This window comes from Seriola aureovittata, chromosome 10 (genome assembly GCF_021018895.1).
Source record: "Seriola aureovittata isolate HTS-2021-v1 ecotype China chromosome 10, ASM2101889v1, whole genome shotgun sequence".
Classification (NCBI taxonomy): Eukaryota; Metazoa; Chordata; class Actinopteri; order Carangiformes; family Carangidae; genus Seriola; species Seriola aureovittata.
In genome coordinates, this window is record NC_079373.1 from 10,274,757 (window position 1) to 10,301,474 (window position 26,718).

At 42.2% G+C, this 26,718-nt stretch overlaps 1 protein-coding gene across 2 annotated transcripts in view; it reads left to right on the forward strand.

The window, feature by feature from the left end:
* The first annotated feature begins 11,402 nt into the window (after positions 1-11,402).
* Positions 11,403-26,718, forward strand: part of tspan18b (tetraspanin 18b) — a 33,188-nt gene continuing 17,872 nt past the window's right edge. The window contains exons 1-2 of one of the 2 annotated variants that reach the window (XM_056387998.1): positions 11,403-11,684; positions 19,323-19,779. The gene's annotated coding sequence lies outside the window, so the exon portion shown is untranslated. The remainder of the gene's footprint in view (positions 11,685-19,322; positions 19,780-26,718) is intronic. The other variant, XM_056387997.1, reaches the window with a different exon arrangement.

The following is a 26,718-nucleotide window of genomic DNA, read 5'->3' on the forward strand; positions in this document are numbered from 1 at the left end:
CTGTTGCAGGTTCTCCAAAGATACTCAGATCAACCTGCCTCCCAAAGCTGTGGCAGGTTTACGGCACATAATATGAAGTTAATCGATATATAAAAACTATTCATGGCTTTAATTATTGAGACAATCCCCACTTGTGTCTTAGTCTTAAACCTCTGCACATTACAAAATTCAACACAAACAACATCCTGCAAAGCGATACATAGAACTGAATCAGCGCTTCTCTAAAACAGTTTCATTAAAAACTGAATAGTATAACCTTCATGAAGGAGGATTTATTGCAATATATGCAACATATTAAAGACAACTCCTCATCAGACCCTCTGGATTTATGCATTTAGATTCTAATCTAAGTCGTTTTTGATGATCATCACCACCTCGGTTTGAAGGTGGTGAGACCAGCTTCTTGGAAATGTCTTACAGCAGATGACCTCATATCATTACGGTGTCACACAGGTCAGCTTTTTTTTTTTTTAACCGATATATTGGAGCCCACGCAGGCATGAGAGAAGGTAAGTCGCACTGACAGATGTGCAGTAAAAGACACTGTCTGATGTTATAGCTTTTGCCTGTCGTGTGTAGTGTGCTTGTTTTCCTGGAATCCCCACATGCCATGTAGAAAGCAGAGAAGCCGTTCACTGTAAATTATAGACAAAACACACACTGTAGTCAAAATATCTCTCTTTGCTCCTCTTTTGGACTCGTGGGTGATATCTTTTGACTGGTGTTGGCCTGAAAGAAAATGAGAGGTAATTTGCTCCTGTGTATCAGCAGTGTGTAGTTTTTCACACCGCCTCCAGGAAAGGGGAAAGTGCTTTCATTATTAAACAAGGCCCTTCGGCGTCGGACATCTGTATCGTTAGCAGTAATTAATTCATGTTTCCTTCAGGATAAACAGTTTAATAAAGAAATGGAAAGCAGCTGAGTTGGAAGCTCTTGACACAAGGTGAGTGGCTGGAGCGGATTTACAACAAGTCTTCCTGTTACGCTCAAAACGAGGAAAACTGATGGAGGGGGCTTGCTTTTTTTAAATGAGCAGTATTCCCTGAATTCACATCTCACGTTAAAGTTTCATGTATCTGTCAGTTTCTGAGTGGTATCGTGGAGTCGGAGCAAATTGAACATTCATCCCAAGGGGGAATAAATATCGCATCAAAGAATCAGATCCTTTTTATTAAGAATATGTACACTGCCAACTGACAAAGGCATCATTTCTCCCCTGATGGACTTGGCCTCACGGAGTTATGATTTAAAAATGAGCTTTTATATGAAACTCGGCAGTCTTGTGTTTCCCCTGGAGCCGCCTGCTGAGTTTTGACAAGGAGAGTCAAATAAGAGCCAACCTGTGCTGCTTTTCCTTTCCTATTTGCTTTTATTCCCTCATTGCTTTCCCCTTCTCATTAAGTCCATCTCATATGGTATGTGACATGTTTGCAATTTATTCTTCCCTGCTGCAACAGATGGATTTCTACATAGGACTTTGATAAGACAGTGTTTCACAGCTGACAATTTTAGCTCATTGGCTGACCTCTGAATCTCCACTGCTGACGGTGCTTCAAGGTTGAATGTCCAATCAACATTCGCCACCTTGACCTTGTCTTGTCCTTGTCTGGAAATAATTACACTACTGTGACTCGGTTTCACATGATAGACCGTTCCAATCAATCACCTGGATTATCTTTGAACACCCATCACATCTTCACATAATGAGACCGAGATCTTCAGTAAATGAATGTGTCACATCACTCAGACGCGATGGAGATCTTCTTTGCCCTGGTGGACGAATAAATGTCCATTTCTTGTCCATCGCCCCACTGTCTTTGACAGATTTGTTGCTGTCACGACCCTTGCAGCCAAAGCAGGTGACCAAGCTGTAATTACAGTCTTCATTTAGTATAATTAATATCAACAAATCTTAAAGCGATTATTTATTACACATAATTAAGAATAACATACATTTGGCAGATTCAGAGGCAGGGTGGTGTTGTGAGTAGGAAATTGGATTTAACACGTGGAGGCAAGCTCCCCGGGCCTTTTATGCTGATAGGGCAAACATGTTAGCAATCTGTTGCCTGTTTACACATCCAGCATTTATGGAGCAACATTAGCACTTGTTTGGAGTTGGACTGTTTGTGTCTACAAGATTAATGTATTTCCAATATTCACTTTCCTTTTACCTCTATATTGGTCTCCACCAACTCCTCAGGGAAATATCTGTTTAGCTCTTTAGCTACTAAATGCTCTGTGGGGTTCACCAGAGCATCTCTAACTGTATGTCTGCAGTTTGGTGCTGGACAGGCAGAGTAAAGTGGGTTTTTACAGCTTTTTTTTTTTTTTTTTGCTGGAAACCGCTGCCTGCTGCAACTGACAGCGATGCTATGAAAACAGTGAGAGCGAACGGAAACAGTGAAATTGTCGGCCTGTGCTGGAAGACGCTAAAACACGAGCATTTTCACCTTTCACATTTACATAGTCATTCGATCCAGTTTTCAATATAAAACTATTGATCACATTAGCTTTAAACAAACATTTAAAACATATCAAACCCTAGTAAGAATCTGTACAGTCTCACATTGTAATTCTTATTTGAAAGCCTGTTATGGCACCATAGTACTGAAGGCTACTGAGCACGATGCTTTTGGCGGAAGGGGTTTTCAGCAAATGAAAGCTTTTGCTCCTGGCCTTGTATGACCATTAGGGGCTGATGGTGGAGCCCACTTATGCAGTAAGGTCTGTGTGAGGATGAGGAGGATCAATAAAGAACTAGTGTTTCTATTGTTTTCTCCTTCAAGATCACCACTCTGAGATTTTTTATTTTTCAACCAGCTGATTTAACTGATTTAAGTGTTGTCTGATGGAGAAAATATATCCAAATAAAACATGAAATGTGAAGGTTCTTTTAAGGCTCTTTAAGCATGACATCACCCTTTCTCCATGCAAAGGTGTTTATTCATTTAGCCATGGAAACAAGACCATAAAATAAAAAATCCATGCATAGCAGTATGTTTTGTTTTGGACACTGGTTTTTGGTTATTCCCTGTGTCAAAGGAAGCGTGCAGCTCATGTTCATGTAGAAACAGGTTTTGCAATCGCTGCTCTCACGGCAGGAGCACCTGATTTGTGTTTTCTGATGTCTAAAGAAATTATGCATGCCAGTTCTGGCACTTTCAACATGTTTGAGCAATTTTCATTTTTCTCCGGGAGTTGTGTTTACCTCCGGATCTGATGACATCTGGAGTGTGATGAGGAAAACAATCCTTTGTGTGTATGCTAAGATTACTGTTCGGGGTATTGGACAGGTGTTTCCCAGGAGCGGGTCTGTTCTCCTTATTGGCCACACGGTGCACACTCACACTCGTATGTCCCTGATGGTTTCCCTCAGGCCTGGTGAGTCTCACATAGAGCAGACAGTAATGAGAAAAAGGATAACTGTGTTCCATCAACAGCTGAGCCCTGCAGCTCCTGTCAGCATTAAATGCACATATATAGCCACTGGCCATGCAGTTGCTAAGGAAGTGTTGGTATCCAAGCAGGAGTTGGCAGGGAAACATCCCCAAAGTTGATTCAAGAGATTGGATGCTGCTGGAGTTGATTTCGAGCTGCATCCATATTTCATTTATGTATACAAGTTCTCTGAAGGGAAGGGGGAAAATTACCTGGGCATCTGTGAAAAGGCTGCAGTGTAAATCGCAGCAGGTCCAAAATAAACTCTGGGAACGTCATTATCGGCTCACAGGACATTTAAAAACAATGATAGTTTAGTGGGATAGGAGAGAAGCAAGAGTTGTGGTCCTGAAAGTCCCCCAGCCCAAACTGTATTAACAGGTTTCCACATTAATCTTGGTCAGCAGGGTCTCCAACAGGCCGGAGGGAGAAAAAAAATAGTGACCACCATGACAGTGTTGTTTCCACACCCGGTTACTGTTCTCCAGTTAAAAGCTCTCAAAACCAGACATCCAGGCCTCAGCCGACGTGCCTCAAAAATACACTGTAAAACATCATACATGGGTTTTGAGGAATCAACTATTCTTTTATCAGTTGATGTGAAGATAAAATTGAATCTAAACTTGGACTAAAAACGATGTATTTTCACATCATTTTGGACCATTATCATCACAATATATATTTTTGACAGTAGTGAGACCTTGAATCAGACAAGTTAGCAATGTCACCTGACGTAATCCTTCTCATTTTTGTGAGTGATCACCCTGTGCGCCATACAAAACACCTGGACTGTGATTTTTTCTCATCCTCCCATAACTATTGGTCAATGTAACCGTGTTCATCAGTCAGACACCCGTAAACAGGTCATTTTCTCAGTGGGCGTAGCCACTAGCCAACTGACTGTAGCGTGTCGATTCCTCTTCACTCTCATTTCTCTCTCAGATTGATTTCCTCTGACAGGCGTCTTTCAGCCTTTTTGAGCTCCTCACCTGTGACAGCTGTAAATCTTGTCCGTTTCACACAATCCCTCCCTGGTTTATTTCTGCAGTAAAGATGTTGGGAGATGCTCTAAACTCGGTTTCACTAATCATGAATTTATTTCCTCTGTGGCAGCAAAACATGTCACACTAGCCTTCCAAAACTCCTGCAGGTTAAACTGGGTTAACATAAAGCATTTGGGGCTAATTATCCCTGAAAGACTCACTATAAATGGACTAGAAAACACTCAATAGTCTAACACCATTAAGGCTACAAACAACCCATGATGCAACATTCTGTGAAAGACTGTAGTTACACTACAGTGTGGTACTCTCTCCACTCAAAAGAAAAAATTAAGATGACCCTCACTTTTTCAAGCCTTATTTCCAGAAAAAAAAATCATCTTATATTCTGGCCAAAATGGTATCCTTTCCCTCCACCTCTGTTTTCCTTCTATTCTTCTTTTGGATTTGTCTTTAATCGTAAGAGGAATTACACGTATTTACAGAGAAGCTATCAACAAATGTTGGTTGAACTTGTTTCTCTTGTGTAAATTACAGATTTCTTTAGTTCAAAGATACAAGTCTCTGACTATGTAATATGTAATAATAATAATAATAATGTAATAATCCACCTTGTTTCTAACCTACGCTGGTACATCACCGTTCAGATGCACTTCAGTGTGTACAACAGTGGGTTGTACAACGCCCCACTGCTCATACCACTGTGACTGTTTGTAGGGTTAATAGTGCGGCAGCCACCTATTTGTGACAGAGTTCAAGTTCAAGTTCTTCATTGTTATTTCTGTAGTACACACTAGACGTACATGGGAGCAAAATATGGTTCTCTGCACCACTAAAGGTCAAGAGAAATCTTGTTGGTGGTGGGTGGGTCTACAGGTACTTGTGTTTCTCCTGAGTGTTCAGAATCCTGACGGCCTGGGGGAGGAAGCTGCTGCTTAGTCTGACAGACCTGGCATGGCTGCCCTCAAACCTCCATCCAGAGCCAGGAGCGCAGAGAGATGGTGGGAGATGTCAGCTACTATGTTGGAGGCCTTTCAGACACACTATGTAGATGTCAGCTATGGTGGGGGAGTGTTCACTATTCTGTGCCGGGACCTGCGCTCTCAGACTTTGCAGATCTCTTACCAGACAGTGATATCAGTGCTATCACACTCTGATTGTTCATGTGGCTTTTGTCGTCTTTTAATAAGCTTTTAACCAGGATGTAATGTGCTTTGCATCGCTGCTGAGCCGACCACTGTGTTTTCAATCAGCAAAGAGGGGAGCTCCACTGTGCTAAAAGCTACTGATTGATTCAGTCTAAAAGTGATGTGGCTTAGTCAGCTCAGTTTGAAGATTATTATACTATATATACGGTATAAGTTTAATCAGCTCACAATGTTTTATAGTGTACCAGGCCACAGTGCCTCACTCCACAAATTTTAATTCATTTTTAAAAATCTTTTATATCCCACAGTTCCACCTTCCAAGACTCCCAGACCAGAAAATGTGTCTGGGCTAGACCAGTAACCACAGAGCTTCATGCTTGTGCTGCATATGCAACCACAGTCTTCTGACAGGAGAAGTGGCTCAGTCGTGGACCTGTTTGAATTCAAATACAGACTGACATCTTGTCAAAACACACACAGAATGTAAAGCAACATAGGGAATGTCGGAAATAAATCTACACGGTTAAAAATGAATGTTCTATCTGAGATTAACAAAACCCCCAAACGTAACAGCAGCGAAACTCTGTGTGACAGACAAATGGATCACTCCTTCCCGGTGAATCAGATTTCTGGAGGAGGAGGAGGAGGGGACGCAGCGGTGGCTCCTATGGCCTACTTTCCTCCATTCACCAACCCGTTCATCCTCCTGGGAACACTGGAGGTACAGTATATGGAGAGAGTTCAGCCACGCTTGGTCTGTCACTGCTCGACAGCAAAGAAATGGCTGCACTCACGCTGGGTAGGGGAGGGGGGTGGAAGGAGAGTCAGCACACTTACTGTACAATAAAAGGGAGCAAGGGCAAAAATGGTCCAATCATCCCTTGTTTCCATCTTTATACTCTCCATTCCCTCTCATTCCCATGGTGCCTTGCATGTGTGTGTGGTTCTTTATTTGGTGCTGTGTTAGGCTGACACCCAGCAGATGTTTCTGTTGTGTGAATTCCTGAAAGCAGAGGTGTTTAAAATATCTGGGCAGATTGACATACATCTCCACACTCCCCCACTTTCCCTCCCACTCTCTCTCCCTCCCTCCCTCGCTCACTCTCTCCCTCGTATCCTCGGGCTCCTGTTACTGACTGAGCTACAGCAGGTAGACAATTTATAATTATTAAGGTGGAGGAAAGCCTCACACTAGATTGCCTACAGGTGTTTTTTTAATGCAGTGGAATGCACACAGAAACAGTTCAAGTGCAACACAGTGCAAAGAGCAGCGTCAACGCAAAAACCAAGCTACTTTTAAAAGCTTTCTAATTCCACATTGTTTGTGTCAATGCTCTGATTTCCTTCTTTCAAACTGCTTCCTACGGATTTGTCCAATTATTCCTGTAAACAGCATCAGGGGCTTGTTGCTAGGTTACAGCCAGGTAACCCACACCGTTACCACAGGAGTTGTTAAGACGAAGGTGTTTCCAAATAAAGATGATTCATTACCTTCCAGCTTAAGAGTGAAACGTTCATGTCTATTGTCACCTTCCTCCATCAGCTTGGCTGTGTGACAGGCGCAGACAGGCTCACTAAGCCAGATGGAGATGCATGAATTCGCAGTTGATTTCATGTGAAAGCACACAGATTTTGAATGGTGTCTCGGCCAAATTCTTACAGCTCCTTGAAGACAGTTTCTGCTTAAATATCTAGGTTAAGAACAACTATCAACTGACTGTTTCAACTCAAGGCATCTTTAAGAACCAAATTATCACTCAGACAATAAAACTGTCAGCGACAGTGTGACTAAATGTGTGCACGTGTATGTGTGTGGTTCCCCTACAGGGCATCCAGAAGATGAGTCTCGCCCATCTACACTCCGTCTCACTGTTTGAACCCCGTCCTGGAGTCGTAGAGGGGGGCAGGAAGCCATGATGCATGGCACGTTTCCCCTGGGTGCTGGCTGATGCCCCCTGACAGATTGAGGCTGCAAGGATGTGTTCAATGTGTACGTGTGTGCATCTGTGTCTATGTGGGCTCTGTCTGTCTGTGTCTCAAGGATGTTGGAATCATCAGAATAATGGGAGGCAAACAGCACAGTTGGGGGACAAGACCACTGCAGCTTTGTTTGTTTGTTTAAGCAAATTAAATCAAAATTCAAAAGTAAATTAGTCCTAAAAGCAATCATCAGTGTTTTGTAGCTGATTCTCCGACTGTGATTTCTGCTCTATTTATTTTTTCAAAGTTGCCAAATCACTTTTTAATTGCTTTTTTGTGAAAGCCCGGCCACACAGTTTATGTTCAGTCAGTGAGTCAGTTTCTGACACCCACAATGAATTTACATTTAAATGGATGGTTTGACACAAATTTATAAAAATGACAAGTTCACAGGGGGGGTGGGTGGGTGTGTGTGTGTGTGTGTGGGGGGGGGGGGGGTATGCTGGAACAATTTCTTGGTGAACAGCAACTTGACACAGTGACTTCCTAAAGTCTTGTTGTCTTGTTTTGCCAGGCAACCAGCAAGGATGGGTCTTTAAGAAATAATTTGACAATTATTTTTCTTACATTTCACAGACTAGATAATTAAGCAGATTCATCATAATGAAAACAATCATTAGTTGCCGCCTTACTTCACGCACAGCCATGAGAGTGGTATCAATCCTCTCATCTAAATCTCAGCAAGAGAGCAATAAACGTTTCCTCCTAAAATGTCAGATCTTTCTCTGACACTACACACAACTGTATGCACGCCAGTGTCAGTAGAAAAGAAGCTGCATGGTGGAAACAGACGCTTTGATGTCATTTTAAGCCTGCACAATGCCAAGGACCCAAACCACATCTCAACATTGGGAAGAGATGGTTTTATATGTGTGCAACAACCACAGAGCGGTGAAATTACACCCCGTGTTTACAGGAGCTCAATATTTACATATTAAAAAAAACACTTAAGACAAAACAAACCAGCATCACGTTACCACAAAATGAAATATTAAATTACTCATATGCTGTTGCCAGGGAAATTCCTCAAGATTACATCCCCCGTGTGTGTGCATATGTGTGTGCACAACAATAAGGCCTACTTTGTGCGAGCTGGTGAAGCATGGCCATGGCCTGTTTAATGAGATACCATGTGGTATGATGCTATGTGTGTGAAATTGAAGCGCGGGCTGTGTAAATTGAATTAAATGGGTTTGTGTGCGATAAGAATGTGCATGTGAGGAACGGCCTCTAAGCTAGCATAGTCCGCCTATCAGTGTGTGTGTGTGTGTGTGTGTGTGTGTGTGTGTGTGTGTGTGTGTGTGTGTGTTATGTGATTAACATGGACACAAGAGTAAATTTCATTGCCAGCAGCTTCGATGGAGGAGGAACAAGTAGACTGTACACCAAAATCATGCCTGGAAAAAAAAAAGGGGGTTTCAAATGATCTTTGAACATGTAATGAACACAGCGTGCAATCCAAACTCCCCATGGTTTAACCTCCACATGGCTTAGCTGGAAGCTTTCACTGAAATAAATAGCTTCTTGTACTTGTTCCCTGCAGCAGCGAAAGCTTCCATCGTCTCATCTAAATGACCTCAAATGTCATTAATTAAAGTTTGGAGAGTAAATTACATCCCCTGTTTTCTCTTGAATCAGTCTCAGCTTTTGTAAAAATGAATCAGCTTAAGATCTGAGTCACTTCAAAATGTTTCCTTGAATACCTGCTAAGTGACTTAGACCATGATTGAAAGGTCAGAACATGAGACTGTAAACTGATTTTAGAGCTGTGCATTGACTGGTGAACTACATCCCAATGGCCACAGATCACCGCATTTGTTGATCAATCACTGATTAGCTAAGAAAAACAAATAATCACTGAACTGAACTGTGTCAGGGTCTGAAGAGAGGACCTCTCCCCAACACCGGTGAGCCATGTGAGCGCTCAAAGAGCGGGGGGAGGAGGCTGTTTAGTCAGTGATTCACCTCAGCCTTTCTTTACTCTCTGAGCCCTCTGAAAATACCCAAGGAGCCAAAAAGAAAATACCTCACAGCTGTTCGCTCTGCAGCCAAGCCATTCCTGTGATACTTTTCTTACACAGACAGACGCCCTACGTCTGAACCGAACCCCCTACGAGTCTTTGAATCTAATCTTTCTATAAGATAATCTCTGCCCTGTTTTGAACTTCACTTGAAACTGCTAGTTGTTGTTTTTGTTCTGCTTCAGAAATGCTCTTAAAATTGCAGAGGGATCCGGAGGGCCAATAAGAAAGGGATGAGGAGCGAACACAAGGAGGCTGGGGGCTGGAAGTATCACGTATGCCACTGGGAATGTCAGTGTCACGACCTTAGAGGAGAAGGCAAAAAGATCAGTCTCTGGAGCGCTTATCTTGCTCTCCATCTGTAGTAGATTTTGTGACACGAGGAGCACAGAGGGATAGAAAACACTTCAGGCCCCCCTCTTACCCCTCTAAACCCGAAACAAAAGCGCTCCTCTTGTTTTCTGGCTGTGAGAGAGGCACACAGCATGAATAATTAACAAGGGACACACAATAACTATCAGCTGCCTATCTGAGAGTTTCACTTATCTGTTGCTGGGATCAAAAACACAGTTGAGCTTGTTTCTCAAAAAAAAAAAGGGAAATGCGTTTTTTTTTCTTCCAAAAGTCATTTTACTTTGACCCTTAGGATGCTCACAGGGAGCAGACATTTGTTTGATTGTTTGTTTTTCATAGTGGCTGCAACTTGTCTCATCTGTAGAAATCACATGTTGACTTCCACCATGTGTTTCTGTGTAAAAGATAATTACTTTGTTACATAAATCCCACACTTCCAAAGAGCACTTTAAATGTATTTTCCCCGCTGATACTAAGAAACTGTAGAGAAAGAATCACATGACAAAAATATTTTACTTCTGTGTAGGGCTGCGGTTAACGGTTATTTTATTATTGATTAATCTGTCACTTTGATTAATTGTTAACTAAAGTGAGAAACTCCCTTAGAATTTCCGGATGTCTTTATGTCTTTATGCTAAGCTAAGCTAATTGGCTGCTAATATGAGTGTGGTATCGATCTTCTCTCCTAACTCTCACCAAGGAAGCTAATAAGTGTATTTTTCCAAAATGTCTCACCCCTTTGAAGGACCAGCGTGTAAGATCAAGTGGCAGCCGGTGTTTGGTTTGTCCATTCTGGGCTACTGTGGAAACATGGTGGTGCAACGAGGTGGTCTCTGTGGAAGAAGACCCGCTCCCTATGTAGCTATGAAGGGCTCATTCTAAGCTAATGAAAACACAGCAGTTCTTAGTTTCAGGTGATTTATACACTAATGAAAACATAACTATGAATATTTAATTCCATTTTTCCCCCTAAATCGTAAACACACCGTCCTTATTGTGAATGAAACATGAATTAATTACACAATTTTGATGGATATGACTTGTTGGTTAAACTGACATTACAGACATAGGCTTAATTTCTACTGCACTGAGTTTCTGTTTTTGTTGTGTATGTGTGTAACATTTCATTATGTTATTGTTTTTAAGAGTAAAATACATGTCAAATGTAAGGTCATTGAGACACACAATTTCCTGAGGTAAATGTAGAGAAGGGAAAAAGTAAAGCAACAAATTATGAAATTTATAAGATTAATATGTTAACTGTTGTATGTTTTGCTTCTGCTCTTTATGGTACAGAATATGATGTATTTGGCTTTCAATAATGAAAATAACGCTGAGTTTGTGTTGATCACTCCAGCTAGGTCAGTAGTGACTATTGTGGAGGTAAAAGCCGGAGGCGTGTGTGTCGGCGGAGAGTCTCCGCCCCCCGGAGCAGAGCAGGCTGCAGGATGAGCCGCTCAGCTTCACTGAGTTCACCAAACTGTTTGCGTACCAGTCTGTCCTCAACACTGCGCGCCTGTCCAAACTGGGATCGCAGATCTCGGAGCGGTGGATTTTATTAGTCGGACGCTGTAGGGCACAATTCACCTCCGTGGACGCGCTCCCCTGCATGTTTTGTTTTATTTTAATACTTCCACCCAACAGTCCCAGGTCTCTCAAACAGGCTGTTCAGTGACATTTTCGCAGGGAAGCAGCTCGCAGCCACAGCCAGAGGTTTCTGCACCGAGCTGCGTTACGAGGTAAGACCGTGTCCCTGTTCGAGAAAGTGTCTCCAACTTAAATGTTGTGATTTGAAATGAAAGAGAAAATGACAGTTTAAATGAATCGTGACTCTTTTGTTGAACAAGCTCGTTATTTACAGTGTCGTGTCTAACGGGCGATGTTGTGCGCGCTGATTGATTCTCAGTTCACTTTGTTGTTGCAAGTTATATTTTCTGCTCAGTTGAGTTGCAGAAACTGCGAGAACATTTTGTCAAAGAAATTAAATAATGGAAAAAGAAGCCAAAGCTCAGTCTAATTGTAAAAGTCGTTTTTATTAGGCTCGAGTTAACCTCAGGTCAGGTCGCGATGAAAAAAATTCTTGCACATACAGTAAATATTCACTGAAGATTAAATATGCCCAGAATCAGCGGGAAATGTGGTTTAATATACTGGTTTTAATATAACACTAAATCACACCATGAGAAACCTGACAGCAGGAGCAATCCGGAGCGATGTGTGTCAGTCTCCAGGCTGGCGTCCTTCCCACGGGGGTCCAGCCACAACCGCGGAGGAGGAGGAGGCTGTAGAGATGTATGGGGTCACCAGATGGGTGTCTCTGGGCGCTACCTTTGCTGTAGGGCAGGACTTCACTGTCAGTTTGCATTAATCAGAGGGATGCATCATCCCAAACCACCTTCTTCCTCCGTCTGATCTCCAATGGAGCAAACATTACACTTCCAAAAGCTCCATACTTTTGAGGGCAGGAGTCAAAGGGTTTATTACCAAGAGCTGAGCAAGTGATTCTGCAGGTATCCAAGCAGATTTCAGAGTGATTTTAATCTGTAGTAAGTGTGATGCTCAACTAGGACGCCAGCAGTTGAAAAAGTGCAGATTCAGAGTAAAAAGTCACACAAAACTCTGGTTACTGTAACACCTGGAAATCAGGTTATAATCAGATTTTGCCAGAGGAGACGGGCTCCCAGGGACCCATTAACACACACCAGTGTCCAGGTGAGTGTGTGGTGCTGGATTTTGTTGCCTCAAGTTAAAGTGGCAACCAGTCGCTGTGGCTCTCCATCTCCCCGAGGCCGCTACAGTGTGTGTCAGGAGAAAGGAGGAAAGAATCATATCACGCCCCAGCAGCTTGGACGGACTGACAAATCAGCTTCTGTCATGATTAACGACTTCAGCTGCTATATTGCTGCATCATGTAAAGATTCCTCTCTTTCTCCGTCTGCCTCTTTGTTCCACCCTTTTCTGTTTTCTCCAAAACCTAAATGATTGGGAGATTTGAGAGAGAAGCACACAAACTGAAAACAGAGGCGTGCTTGTTCACCATGTTGTGGATAAACATTTGCCTTGTCAAAAAAAAAAAAAAAGGCAACAGTAGTATTGATGCTTTTGAAACAGCTGCCAACACGAATGACTAAACTTCGCCTGAAGCCTTTCTCTCCTCAGCTTGATTCACATGAGTGTTGGGAAATAGTTTAGTCGCTCAGACACAGAAGTGATGTCTGCAGGATACGAGCACAGATGCAAACAACAGGGTTTGTAAACCTACAGTGTAATTTATACAGGGAATAAAGGTCAGCAACGATGCATTCGGTTTCCTCGGCGGGCTGCGGAGGATAGCAATTAGGAGGGAGCATGTTTGAGTGGATTCAAATCTCCTACGAACCGAGCCGGTATTTATTCCACCTACAGACATAGAACACCTGGTGTGAGACTTGCCATTGGTGATCAGTGCACTCATTTTAATAGTGCCTCTGATAATGTGTTGCTCTTAATCACACATTCACAGTGCCAGCGAAGAAACGAACAGCAAAAACAAATGAACAGGAAAGGAAGTGTGAGATAGAGAGAAAGTGTGTATATTTGTGCGTGTGTGTGTATGTGTGTGTGTGGTGTGTTCACGGCTGCTCCTTGGCAGAGACGGGGAAGTGTGAATTGCAGTGTATGGCAGCTCCTGCTGAGAGGGACGGGGTGACTGACTTGATGCCGCCTGGCCTGGCAGAGCACAGCTCATTAAAGGCCTGAGATTAATCAATCTGCAGTTCCACATGGGCGCCTCCGATTTCTGCCTCTCTTCTCCCCTCTTTCATTTTTTCTTCTTTTTTCTTTTTTGGCCTTTCCGATCACAGTTGCTGATTTTTTTTTTTTTTCATCTCTGATTCACCTACCTCACCACAGTCTCCCTCCTCCTTCTCTAACCATCGCCCTCTCTGTATCATCGTATCTATTATTCTTTCTCCGTCTTGTCCCCTTCCTTTCTCTCCTTCATTTTCTTCATCCTGCCTGCAGAGCGCGTCTGCATCTATATCGATGGGTTCGTAGCGGCAAGGCAGAGGGAAAACGAGGCTGGGTCATCGCTCTACGCTCGCTTTCCCCTGTATCAGCCCCAGTACGGCAGCAATGGTCCGTAGAGAGCCCGGAACTAAATGGAGTATCTATTGGCTCAATGAGAAAATTGCTTTTTTCGATTGCTAGAGGACCCTTCATTTAATGTGTGTGATGCAGAGGCCTCAGTCAGTAATGGGTTCAGCATCTTTGTTGTCAGGAGACATGAGAAAATGAAATTTGCTTTTCAGCAGGCAGAAATAATTTACTCTCGGAAAGAAGCATTTTTCATCAGCTGTTTAAAAGACACAAAGGTGCATGTTATTTTATTTGTCTGCTCTAGGTTTTGTAAGTGCTGAATGTCCGAACAGTGTGGTTTGATGTTCTCTGCTGAAGACTGTTTTTTAGCTAAAGGTCATGTCATATCAAAACTCTGCTACCTTTTAAACCAGCCTGGTTTGGTGGCTGCATAAAACTGGACTTTTAGTCGCTTGTGAAAGCTTGGTGATGTGGAAAAGCTGGGGTATTGGTTAAAGCAAAAAGTGCCAAAACATAATGGAAACAGGGTCAAAAATTAATCATTACATACATGATTAATGTCCACTGAAGCTTCTGCTCCATTGAAGAAATGAAAGACTGAGGCAGACGAAAACCTCAGATCTGTGTGTGAGTGTAGCGTTCCTCACATGAATATACGAAACAAACATAAATGCCGCATTTCCATCTCATTTTCCACATCATTTTCATTTGTTTGAGGTTTGACTGGGACTCTTTTAATTATGTCATCTTTTTGCGCCCTCTTCTTCTGCAGTGGTTTCAAGGCACCCGAATGGAGAATGATTATCTCAACTCTCATATATTGCATAACATTAGTGGATGGAAACCGGCATTAATCGGTGGGCGTGTTTTCTGCAAATTCAGATAAAAATTTGTGCTAAATTTGGATGGAAACTTGACTTATGTTTGTCATTACAGCTTGAGCTAATTACGTCTTCTCCCTCTAATTTCCGATGGTGGTGGAGATTGTTCAGAATGAAGACAACACAAGAAAGTTCAAAAAAATGTTTCTTTTCCTTTCCAGTGACACACAACTAGAAAAACCACAGCGAAATTCCTGATCTGCGTGATTGTTTGTTGCTCTCTGTCAGTGAATGAAAGAACAAAATACAGCAACTGTGTGGCAGCGTCTCATATTCAGTAACGAGGCAAGGTGGACCGTCCTGGCCCTGCTCTGTGATACAAGTGAAATTACTGTCAGGAGTAAAACTAAAGCACCACACAGCCTGAACATCAGTCGTGGGAAAAGCTATAAAGGGGTGAAATCCAGTGCTGCAATGATAAAATTTTACTTCAACACCCCAGTTTATCATTTATAAGTAGTATAAAAATGATTTCTAACACACCATAATGTAGTTAATATAGTGAGAACTTGTTTGGTGTTTTCGTCTATTAGCGTCTCTTATGAAGGCATATTTATTTTATATTGCACCACATACTATTTAATGTACCAGCCTCCACTTAGGAATTCTTCACTGGAAGATACAGTTGTTGACAACAGCATTAATGAACATTTTAAAGACTTTATGTCTACAACTACATTATTGTATGTTATAACTCTTTATTACATTTTTATATACTGCTTATAAATGCCAAATGGACAGATGTTACAAATCAAAACCGACGCCATTATGGTGGGACTCACTGTTCACCCCTTGTGTCAAATATAAAGCACTTTCAGTTTAACTTTTAGTCACTGTCATGCATGAGCACAAGAGAAAATGCTGCATAATCCAGTGATATTCACACATTCATGCATGCCTTTGTCCCTTGCATGCCTCCATATGGGCCAGGAAGTAGTGAGTGACCTAAGCGCAGGGGCAGCTGGCAGCCCCAGAGTTCACCAAGAGCAGGAAACTGAGGGGCCTCTGTACGCTGACGCTTCCTTTTTATCAGGAGGAAGCAGGCTGGCTGTTTGTGCTCAACCCAAGAATTCTTTGTGGTTATCTTGCATTCACCCCATTTCCCTCAATAATGGCTGTGCTGAGCAGGTAATGAGGTAAAAGGTATGTATTTGACAAGCTGAGCTCGGCAGATAGCAGGCACTCAGCCGGGCTCACAGCTTGGTAGGCGTTTAGCCGAAGGCGCACTCGGACCCATCTCAGGATGTTTAAATCACATCTATCGTGAAATCCCCCCAGCCATCTTTTCCTTCGCATAATGTTTTTCAGAACTAATAAACTGTGTCACTCAGGTGTCCATTAAAGGCTGCCGGTGAGGACCCACTGGTCATTACACAGAGCGAGCACACTCAGTAAATCCCTCTGCTTTTGCTGGCAGGTTTCTTCATCACCTTGTGCTCTTTTTATCCCCCAGATGTAGTCAAAGCTCAGAGAGGGGCTTAGGCTGGCCGGGAGTCTGGGCCTGATAGGTATGTGACACGGGGCTAATGTGTGGGGAGATTACCTGCCGGGCTTCAGAGAGACTGGAGCACTACTCTGATCCACTGAATGATGCTGAAGTTTAAGCACATTGCTGCCTAAGAGAACTTCGTACAAAAGAAATGGCAGAGTGCCACGAAGCTTGATGCTTTTTGCCTATAAAATGGAGGCATTTCTTTGCTGGATGAACAACCAGTTCCTTGGTTAAAATCACACAATAGTCATGGGTTGACTCACATCAGGTTCAGTGTTGTTGGCACACTGGGCAGGAAGAAGCTGGGTGCTAATCAAATAGCACCAGGGAGGAAGAGCTCATTTTATGGATGTGTGATTGTTTGCCCAACACTGGAGTTTTTCACTATAGATAATATTTGGGGAAAATCTTAACATTTTATAGATAAAGAAGTCTTGTCAGACTCGCCCGTTTTTTTTCTTCTTGCTTAAATCACTTGGTTCCTGTCATGGATTTTGATAAAGACTCAATGTTCAGATTATTTCTCGACAACAAACGGAGGATTGTAAGCTCGATGTGAGGACAACATGTGTGGTGGATAAAGACTATCACAGTTGTCTGGATTTTCAGACAACATACTGTGAATAGACTCCATGTTAGGGCTGGTACATGCGTCTCCATCTGCACAGAAGCCAACACGCATGGGTGTCAGATTTTGCGGATATTCATTGTGTGTCAGGTCCAGTTTTGAACATGCTTTGCCATTTGTCTGACTCGCAGTGCCAAGACGATAAGTCTAATAATCAATGTTGATCACCAGAAAATGAATCTACAGCTTTATCTGATTAGTCAACTGTTTTTTTCTTGAATGTTCTAGCTTCCCAGCTTTGAGGATTTGCTGCTTTTTTACTGTGAGTCAAATGTCTTTGGGTTCTGGACTGTTTGTCAGACTAAACAAGTCTGTCATCGTGGACTTCAGGAAGTAGTGATTAAGAGATGAATTAAGGAAATAACTGAGGGATTAATAATGATTAGACTAATCTTTAGTGACAGCCCTAGCATGCATCAGTTTCTCTGGAATCTATTGTTACCCAAAACACATTTTCTACACAAACTTATAACACACACAAACAATCCTGATACAGATCCCTAAGATTTTATTTTATGATTTTATTTTTTTTTTATTTTAAATTGTGGCCAAGATACTGAGCAGAACGTTTAGTCTACTTGTCTGTGGTGCCCCAGTGGCTCACCTGGTAGAGTGCATACCTCTTAGGCTCAGTCCTTGAATCCAGCCCTGGCCCTTTGCTGCATGTCATCCCCTATCTGTCCCACAACTTCCCTGTCACTCTCTCACTGTCCCTATCCCATTAAAGGCAAAAAACTGCCAAAAAAAAAGTCTTCCTGTCAGGTTCTCTGGTGGAAAACAATGACTAAATAACCTCAAACCCAGTTTGACATTTCTGTCTGTTCTGCAGTCCTTGTTACTTCTGAGCCAACATATACACCCATACTGATTCATCTGCAATAAGCTAATATCAGGCGATTGATCGGTCTGAATAGAGTTTACAATAGAGTTTACATTACATCAGTCCTCCCTGATGAGGAGACACACTTCTGGCCATAGAAACCATTTCACCTCATTGTGTGCCACTGTTCTGCTGCTGTAATGGTCGTCTGTCGGGGTTGGTACTGTGAGCCGAGCTCAGCCCAGATCTGTTTTTACAGCCTCTCCCTGTGACTCATTGGGCCTAATGGTTCTCCCGTATCCTGACTCAGGCATTTTTCTGATGAAATGGGACTCTCTCCCAGCTTCTGGTCTTCCTCTTTTCGTTGCCCCAGCCACGACTGTGTCCCAACTCTCCTCTACTCCACCCCTCTCTCCTCGCTCTCCTTCTCTAAGTCCCAGGTTCTCCTCCTTGAGTGCTCCTGCTCTTTCCATCCGGGTTTCGGGAATAAGAGAATATAGCTTTACAAGAATACACTCATTAGTCATCTGGGCTTTTTTTAATGTGCCCTATTTCATTACATGCTCAGCTCTGCATTATTATGTCCTGTGCCTAAAGGGGATCTGAGCCCCTGTAAATATCCCGTTTATTTTTAATCACTGACGATGGACTACACAGTGTAATGTGATATGATAATTGTTACTCGCAAATACAAACACTTGCTCTCCCCACAAATTGATTTGGTAATTTAGAGGGCACAAATTATTGTAGGGATGGACAGGAGGTTGTTAATGGTGACCCAGATAATTAGCCCATTATCATTTTATACAAATTAAATGCATGTTGAGCGTTGAAGTTAGATCTTAGCTCATTAATTCACTTTCTCATGTGTAAATGATGATGAAGTCTTGATATGAAGCCGAGATGGTGCAGTTACATCAGATTTATGGACACAGGGAGGACTGGTGGTTGGTAAATATGACGTAGTCTTGTTTGCTGTCTCGGCTTTTCCAGCGTGGCTGAATTATAGAGTACCTCAAAGAGATTTATTTTGAGAGTGATTTGGGTTTGCATCCGAATCTGCTGTCTGCAGTCAGTGATAACCGTAAAAACCTCAAATACACAAACACAAATGTACATGAAGCTCTCTCCCACACACACACACACACACACACACACACACACACACACACACACACACACACAGAACTCAACAAGAACTTGGGTTGTTTTATATTTACAGTATATGGATCTGCTTGAATCTAGGCTAAATGTTTTGCTTTTGACTCGTAAACATGGCTCAGAAAAGCCTTAGCTAAGCAGACATTTCTTTATGTTAGCTTGGAAGTGAATGTTGACGTAGACGTAACTGGGCTAATGTGATTCTCCTTCTCCCTTCTTTCAATCTGATAGTGTGCGCATGTATTCAAATATGATGCCAGTATGAGGGGTTAGTACTTTTGAAAAGCCCCAGCATTTTTTTTCTTTTCTTTCCGCTAGGCTGGCTGCTTTCCGTCTCCTTTGAAGCCCACACACCTTGTCCACAGCGCTGCTCCCCACAGCTCCTGCGGGATAACGGCAGTGTTGCAGTCCCTCCCACAGGACAAGATCCTCCACACGTCTATTAGAAATACGGGCTCCTTGTCAGCCTCCACTGCATCAGGGGAAGAGATCAGTGTTTGATTAAAAAAAAATCCACAGCGGGCTCCAGCCTCTACCTGGGGAAACTTGGGGGAAGGGCCGGCTAATGATCACTCTCCTGCCAGGATCACAAGCCTCCGAGATACCAACGCTTGTGTTTCACTCCGGCTTGTTAAAGAGAAGAAACTGAAAATCTTTAGAGCTTATAAACTAGTAGCGGAGAAGGCGAGGGTCATCCGTCTATTCGCACTGGTGTGGTTACGTTATGTTATCTCACCTGAGGTTAAGCCATATAAAGTCCTCTTGTGTGATACAGGTGTGCTTTGCTGGTGTTTCTTCTCTGTCATTCTGTTTATTGCCCACTATCACACCAATTTATCACATGTGGTTGAAAACTGCAGCACAAAGAGGTCCTGAACTGTGGCTTACAGCATAGCAATAAAGCCAATTGTGGTCGTTCAAGCGACCCAGCATCCTTCACCGAATCCAGACCAGTTTATGTGAAGATTTCACTGATGGTTCTTGGACTGCATGTTTCTCATAGCGACTTGTCTGAACAACCTCGACATGTCCAACTGAATAATTGGCTTTTAACAGCAGATCAGATGTACATGCTGTAGACGGTTATTTTTATTCCTCAAAGGGGGAAACAATTAGACAGCAAAGACTGAGCGCCTCACTGCCTCATGATTTTTTGATGGTGCTTTATGAAATTTTTAGCCCACCACCACTTTAAAAGCGTGCTGCTCGAGACAGCGTTCATGGGTCACTGCACTAAAACACGGCCTCTGTCCTTTGGGCAAACAGTCGGTCAATGCCAGCCTATGTGTTACGGCCACAAGCAAACCGCGCTACCATTACTGTGAAGGGAATGTGCTCCATTTAATGAACTCGGTGGATCAACTTCCACAAGGGATTCTTAAGAGATGTGGTTTTCTAAGAGGAGAGGAATAAAAATAGACATCTTTTTAAGTTAAAGAGCTATTTTCCTCGCTGTAAAATTTCTTTGCAAAAAGTTATTATGGTAAACACATGCACACCATGAAGCATAATTCCTTCTTTTTTTTTTTCTCCCTTAATCCCTACCTCGCTGCATCTTCCTTTCTTTGAAGCTTAGGGCAAAAGCAGAATCCACTGCATAGGAGAGCTAGCCACTGTTTAACCATTTGAAATATATTAAAGGAGTTTGATATTTTCATGAAAATGTATTTCAGTCGTAACGTTTCTGACAGTAGAATCCAGGAATCACCTTCACATGTGTTTGTCAGAGATAGCACAGGCTGGGCAGGCGTTCCAGTATGTGAAAATAAATTGGCTGCAGTGTTCATTGATTTAAGTGTTAAAAAAAATAGATGACAGACGCTCTGAGGTTGGTTTTTTTTTTTTCAGTGATGATCTTGGATGGCTTCCCACTGATTTGTCACCTGTCCCACGTCAGGACGACGGGACAGCGGCAAAGTCGTCCAACCTAATATTGACCACCTGGGTGTGAAGCTCAGAACTGTGAAGTGTTTGAGAACAAAACAGACAGCTCAGGCATTACTCCAGGAGTTTGCACCCCGGAGACACAGGCCCAGATCATCTTTCCCGATAACACTTGGCAGTAGTCGAATCCCATGTGAAATGCCTCAGCACCAGTTCTGAAGCCAAAGTAATTTTGTGGGTGTCTCTGAAAGCCCCTGGATGTGTAGAGGTTCTTTTGGCCTGATCTGTGAAGCCACACAGTGAAAAACAAAACAAAAAAACAACAAAAAAAACCCCAAAAAACAACAACATCCATCTCTTCAACTGGTGGCTTCAAACTGGTGCTTTGACTAGACAAATGACAAAACAAGAAATAAATGCAGATAAAACAGCTTATAGATTAATTTCTTTGATACTCAAATAAAATTTGAAGTCTCAGTCAATAACCGGACATGATCTCATTTGATCTCATGACATTAAAGTGATGCACAAAAGAAACAATGAAGGAGAGGAAAGCCAATGTTGTGAGCAATTACCGAAACCACTTTTGCTTATCTCTGCAGGCAGTTTGGAATTGGACAAGCTGCTTTTTTATTTAAATGGGAACAGATGTCCAACCTTTTCTTACTCACAACATCTCTGGATAAGCTTTCCATATATTTGCCACATGTTGAGTAACCCCCCCACCCCCCACCCCCCCACGACCACCACCACCACCTCACCCGCTCACCCACCCCTGATAACCCAGTCTATACTGTGAGCTTTCAAAACACCCCCTTTAAATATTTGGCCTGCGTTTCATGTGTGTGTATTTGTTCTGTTGCTTTTGGCCCGAGTTAATGGTCTGTTGTGTTTCCAAGAAGCTTGAGCATTTGCAGACAGCTGGAGGTTTTGAAAAGTTAAACAAGACCAAGTCAAAACCAAGTACATGGCTGGATCGTCTATGGTCAATGTACAAAATTGAGGACGTAGTTGAAAACTTGTTGTGGATCTGCTGTACTTGCCCCCCTGATGACGTAACAGAAAATCATTTTGAAAGAGCAACGGCCAATGGGAAAAGTCCCCAACCAGTGGTGGAACTCATTCACTCACTCACTCACTCACTCACTCACTCACTCACTCACTCACTCACTCACTCACTGTAACTCCACAGCTCATGATAATGAATGTCTTCTTCTTCCCTGTTTGGTGGCTGGTATCAACACAAGCCTCATGCCATGAAAATTAATGACTTACATTTTTCCTTTCTTGTGTAGGCCCATACATTGTTTGTGATTCAGTCTGGATTTTTTAAAGTGTAAAGACTCGACAACAGAACTCCTGAATAGATTCGGGCTTTTGCATAAACCTTTTAACAATCTGCAACATTCATCCATGGCAATTTTATAAAAGCTTCCTCGCCACTACACATGATTAGCTTTTCCGTCACACAGTCGCTCTGCCTCAGCTCACAGGACTGCTGTACGTGCATCTCTGAGACAAGTGCAGTTTTTTATATTATGAACTCAAGTCACATGTAAACGTTTAAATGAGCTGAAGAGCAGTAATGTGTCTCTTTATAAATATGCCAGCTGTGGTCCCTTCAGTGGTCCTCTTACACAAGTGGAGAGCACTAAATGGGCTGTTTATTTGTAACTGTTAGGTCTGTGGTGGGCTGATCGAGATATGCTACCCCACTAACGTTGCAGTGCACGCTTGGGCGTGTTACTCACAATGTCATCACTATAACCCAATTAATACTCAAGGCAGCATCAGCAGCATCTGCTCGAGCAAGACAGTTGTCATCAGTTCCCTAGAGTTGGGATGAATTGAAAGTAAGCTCAGCAGTGGTGTCATTGCTATTCTGAACTTGTTAGCTGCATGTGCTCCATGAGCAGGTTCTTTGAGAAGCCTCTGCATTACAGTTATGGCTGTTCTCATACTTTTGTGTTTTGAGCCTTAAATCAAAACCGATAATTTTAGATCGTTGTTACCAGCACTTCCCTGACCACATTCATCCCCCACACAATTGTCTCAGATCCATCATGTTTTGTGGTATAAACCTATTGACTTGTGTTTCTTTGGGGACCTAATGTTGGACCGCCTCCAAGCAGCTCAGTTTCCATCCTCTCCCCATCTTTCCTCTGTCTCCCATAAATCAATGTGATGTAATTGCATAAACTCCCTTTCCCACAGCTTGGGCCTGAAGGCAGAGTATTCTCTGAGAGAAAGTGTTTCAGTGTGGCCAGTTAACCTTAACCGCCTGCTTCCCACAACTGCAGTGTCCCTGACTTGTGAAAGTTTTATTCTCTCCTTTAAATATCTGTGTTTGCACAGTTTCTGTCATTGGTAATGTTTGATGTTTTATGCATTGTTTTTCAAGCAGTAGGGCTGTGGAAGTTAACTTTCTCACAGCTGGTACTGACTGTTTACATCTGGCTAATACTCTCTAAGCTCAGCAGATTAAATCTCATTTCTCTGAGTGCTTTTAGTGTTGAGCCAAGCATGATTTCTCCTGACGTCTCCTCGCTTGTGGCTCCCTCAGTCGATCGCAGGAATGTTTCTTAAAGCACTGCTGCGTTTTCACGAGACTGGAAAATGTCCAACCCCCTTTTTCCACATTTCAGTCCGTCTTGGCTTCCTCTTGGGACTCACTCAGAGGCAGGATATCTCCTTAAAGGATATCTTTCAACTCCTTGTCCAGGTAGTATCAAGCTTAGAGTGAACTGGTGTGGAAATGAGTGCATCCAGAGGTTTTTGCAGTGGACAGAAGTCTTATTCACACAGCTGAGAGTTCTTCTTTATCCTGGTTTCATCCTCCACTGCTCCAGTAATCTTCCAACCATCAGTCACACCCTGCTCTGCTGAAGAATACAAGTGATAAAACCATTTTTTCTTTTTTGCGCCTCATGCACAAACACATTTTCAGGCTATGTGGCCATTAGGGTGAGTATATCTGACAGTGTGAGAGACAAAAAGCAGAGTCATTTTCACTGCTTCTTCTCCCTCTGTGATGTTGTGAGTTTGTCACAGCTTGTTACCTGCTATCACCGCAGCCACTGCATACAGGCACAAATACATGTAGATGAAGGATTCAGAGGGATTTGGGGTTCTTTGGCACATGTGCAGCTTTACGAGGAGGTCCCAGTGTGGAGGCCCTCTGGGCTGAGGAAATGATCCAGATGCAAAGCTTCTGGCTCTCGTAACCCAGTGGGACACCTGCCCTGCTGCTCCTGTACAGCCCTCTGCCAAATCCGCACAGACATACGCTACCATCTCCCTGTGTGGAGGAACTTTGCTATAACGAGCTGTTGCATTCTGATTTTCTATGCAGCATGCGCAATATTTGTGTCTTGGCTTTCATTCTTGCAATATGTTTCTTGCTTTATGTTTCAATGGAGCACAGCTGTCGCTAAGCTCAAGTCAAACGGTGTTTGCTCTCAAAAGGTCTGTAGCCTCAGTTTCTCCTGAGTTCACTGGAATGTGAACTTGTTACAAGCCCAATGTTTGGCATCACTGCAGTTTGTTAGTTAATAGTTTTGAAATGGACATAATTTAACACAAGACTTATTTTTCTTTCTGCCAGCAGGGGTTTGATAGATGGGAGAACCTGCTGGAGGACTTGATTTAGTTTTACCTAACTTACCATAAAATGGTTATGTTTTTTGGCTGCTCATCCTTAGACTGTTGTGGCACAAAGTCAGTAAGTACCACTGTTGTCTATATTATTCACATGTAGCTGTACACATCAGTGTATGCCTGTGTTTGTGGGTGGAACACAAAACAAACTACACATTAATGCTTATAACCTATTTTATTTATGTTTGATAACATTTCACAGTTACATTTGGAGACAATAAGACTGACATTATATAAGTAATTGACTTCATCATGCACATAATTCATATATATATATATATAAAATATAACAATACTGTATATATAATAAAAGTCTGCCTAGCATTATTGCGTAATTTATTTGAAAGTCTTTATACAGGCTAAAAAACTATCTATCTATCTATCTATCTATCTATCTATCTATCTATCTATCTATCTATCTATCTATCTATCTATCTATCTATCTATCTATCTATCTATCTATCTATCTATCTATCTATCTATCTATCTATCTATCATCAAATCATATCACTGACCAGGATCAATGATATGATATGATATTGATTGTGCTGATTTCATATGTAATGTGGCTCTTTATTTATGTAAATATTTACAATTTTTTTAAAGATTCCTGGTCATTTTTTCAAAATCAATTAATTTAATCGTTAATGGCCTGAATAGTCTCTCTCCCTACATGTGTAGTGTTTGTTATGTAAAATCAGGCTTCTTTTCTCTCTCTCTCTCTCTCTCTCTCTCTCTCTGAAGGTTATTTCTTAAAGTTTGAAGATGTTAGTGAATGTGGTCTTTGTTTCAGGCAAGGTGGCCTACCTCTGCTATAAAACACTGTGACTCTGAAGTCCTGTCATGTGTTTTGGAGTCTGGTCCAGATAAAGCAACCATTTCCCCCCTTTCTTTTTCTCCTACACTTAGCTCAACATTTTTAAGAGGGAGTTTGGCTCTATAATGGCAACAGTTGACATAGCCATGACAAGAGTTTGGAATAAAATAGCACCAGAGCTTGGATATAAACTGGGCAGCAATCTTGGCATCTCTCTTCATGTTTGTTTATACTTTTGTTTAGTAATGTGGCCCACATGTTTGTGCTTGTAAACAAAGGAAGTAAATGTGTCGTTTCAAACCAGCCTTTGAGGTGCTGTGTTACCATGTTTGAACATCGTTGAAAACAACAATTCTTTGCCTCAAATATGCCAAATAAAAATATTTTGTTCTGGAATCAATCAATCACCATCAGTGTGATTAGAGTAGAGTAGAACAGAGTGTGAATGCAGTAGTTGGCTTTTCAGGGTGTGATCACTAAGGTATGCAGCGAAAACCATCAGCGATTGGAACCAGACCCGCTGGGCCTCAAGGTTTGGGCTGAACTGATGTTGTAACTACCAGGCACAGATCCAAGTGTCCCTCAGCACAATCTCTCATGATGTTTCTTTATATTCATATTTTTGTGTTCATGTTCATATTTTACACCAATCCCAGTTGTGTCAAAGTTTTTGTTTTTCACTTGCATTACGGTGGAATGTGTAGACTATTGTTAAGTGGCCATGGAGCAAGGATGAAATTAACAAAAGCAAAACATCACTGCTTTGGCTTAAGTATTTTTGCATATGAAATAAATGGTTTATTTTGGAAGAGGAGTTTTACTTGTGGAGGAGTCCAAACTCAGATGCCCTCCACTGGTTTTAATTTTGAAAATAAGTTGCATCTGGTCCCATTGTGCAAAGAATCTGTTTCCACTTCTTGTGTATCTTCTGTATTGAGATCTTTACCACATTGTTTATCAGCACACTAAGCAGCTTCATGAGTCTTAAACAGGCAGGAGGGTCAAGGTGAGGGCATATTAAGGACAAATCTTCCCATTACAGCTAATGTTCCAGGTAAAGGACGGTTCCCTCTGCTAAACCCCTGGTGGGAATGGTCATTGTTGAAGTGATCTCTGCTACAGAATCTGATTTCCACAAATATACAGAACACCCTACTGCTCTGTGGTATTTTTGCAAAATTGAAATGAGGCCTAGAAATGGTTAGCAGATGTGCTTTAAACATGTCTTTAAGTGGCTGGTTTGACTTAAAGGACAACAGCGGCTGCATATTTCTACATTCAGTGTCCTGTGGAAAATATTATACTGGACACCATATGTTTTATCAGAGCATACCACTGATCCCCAAAGTGTTTCAG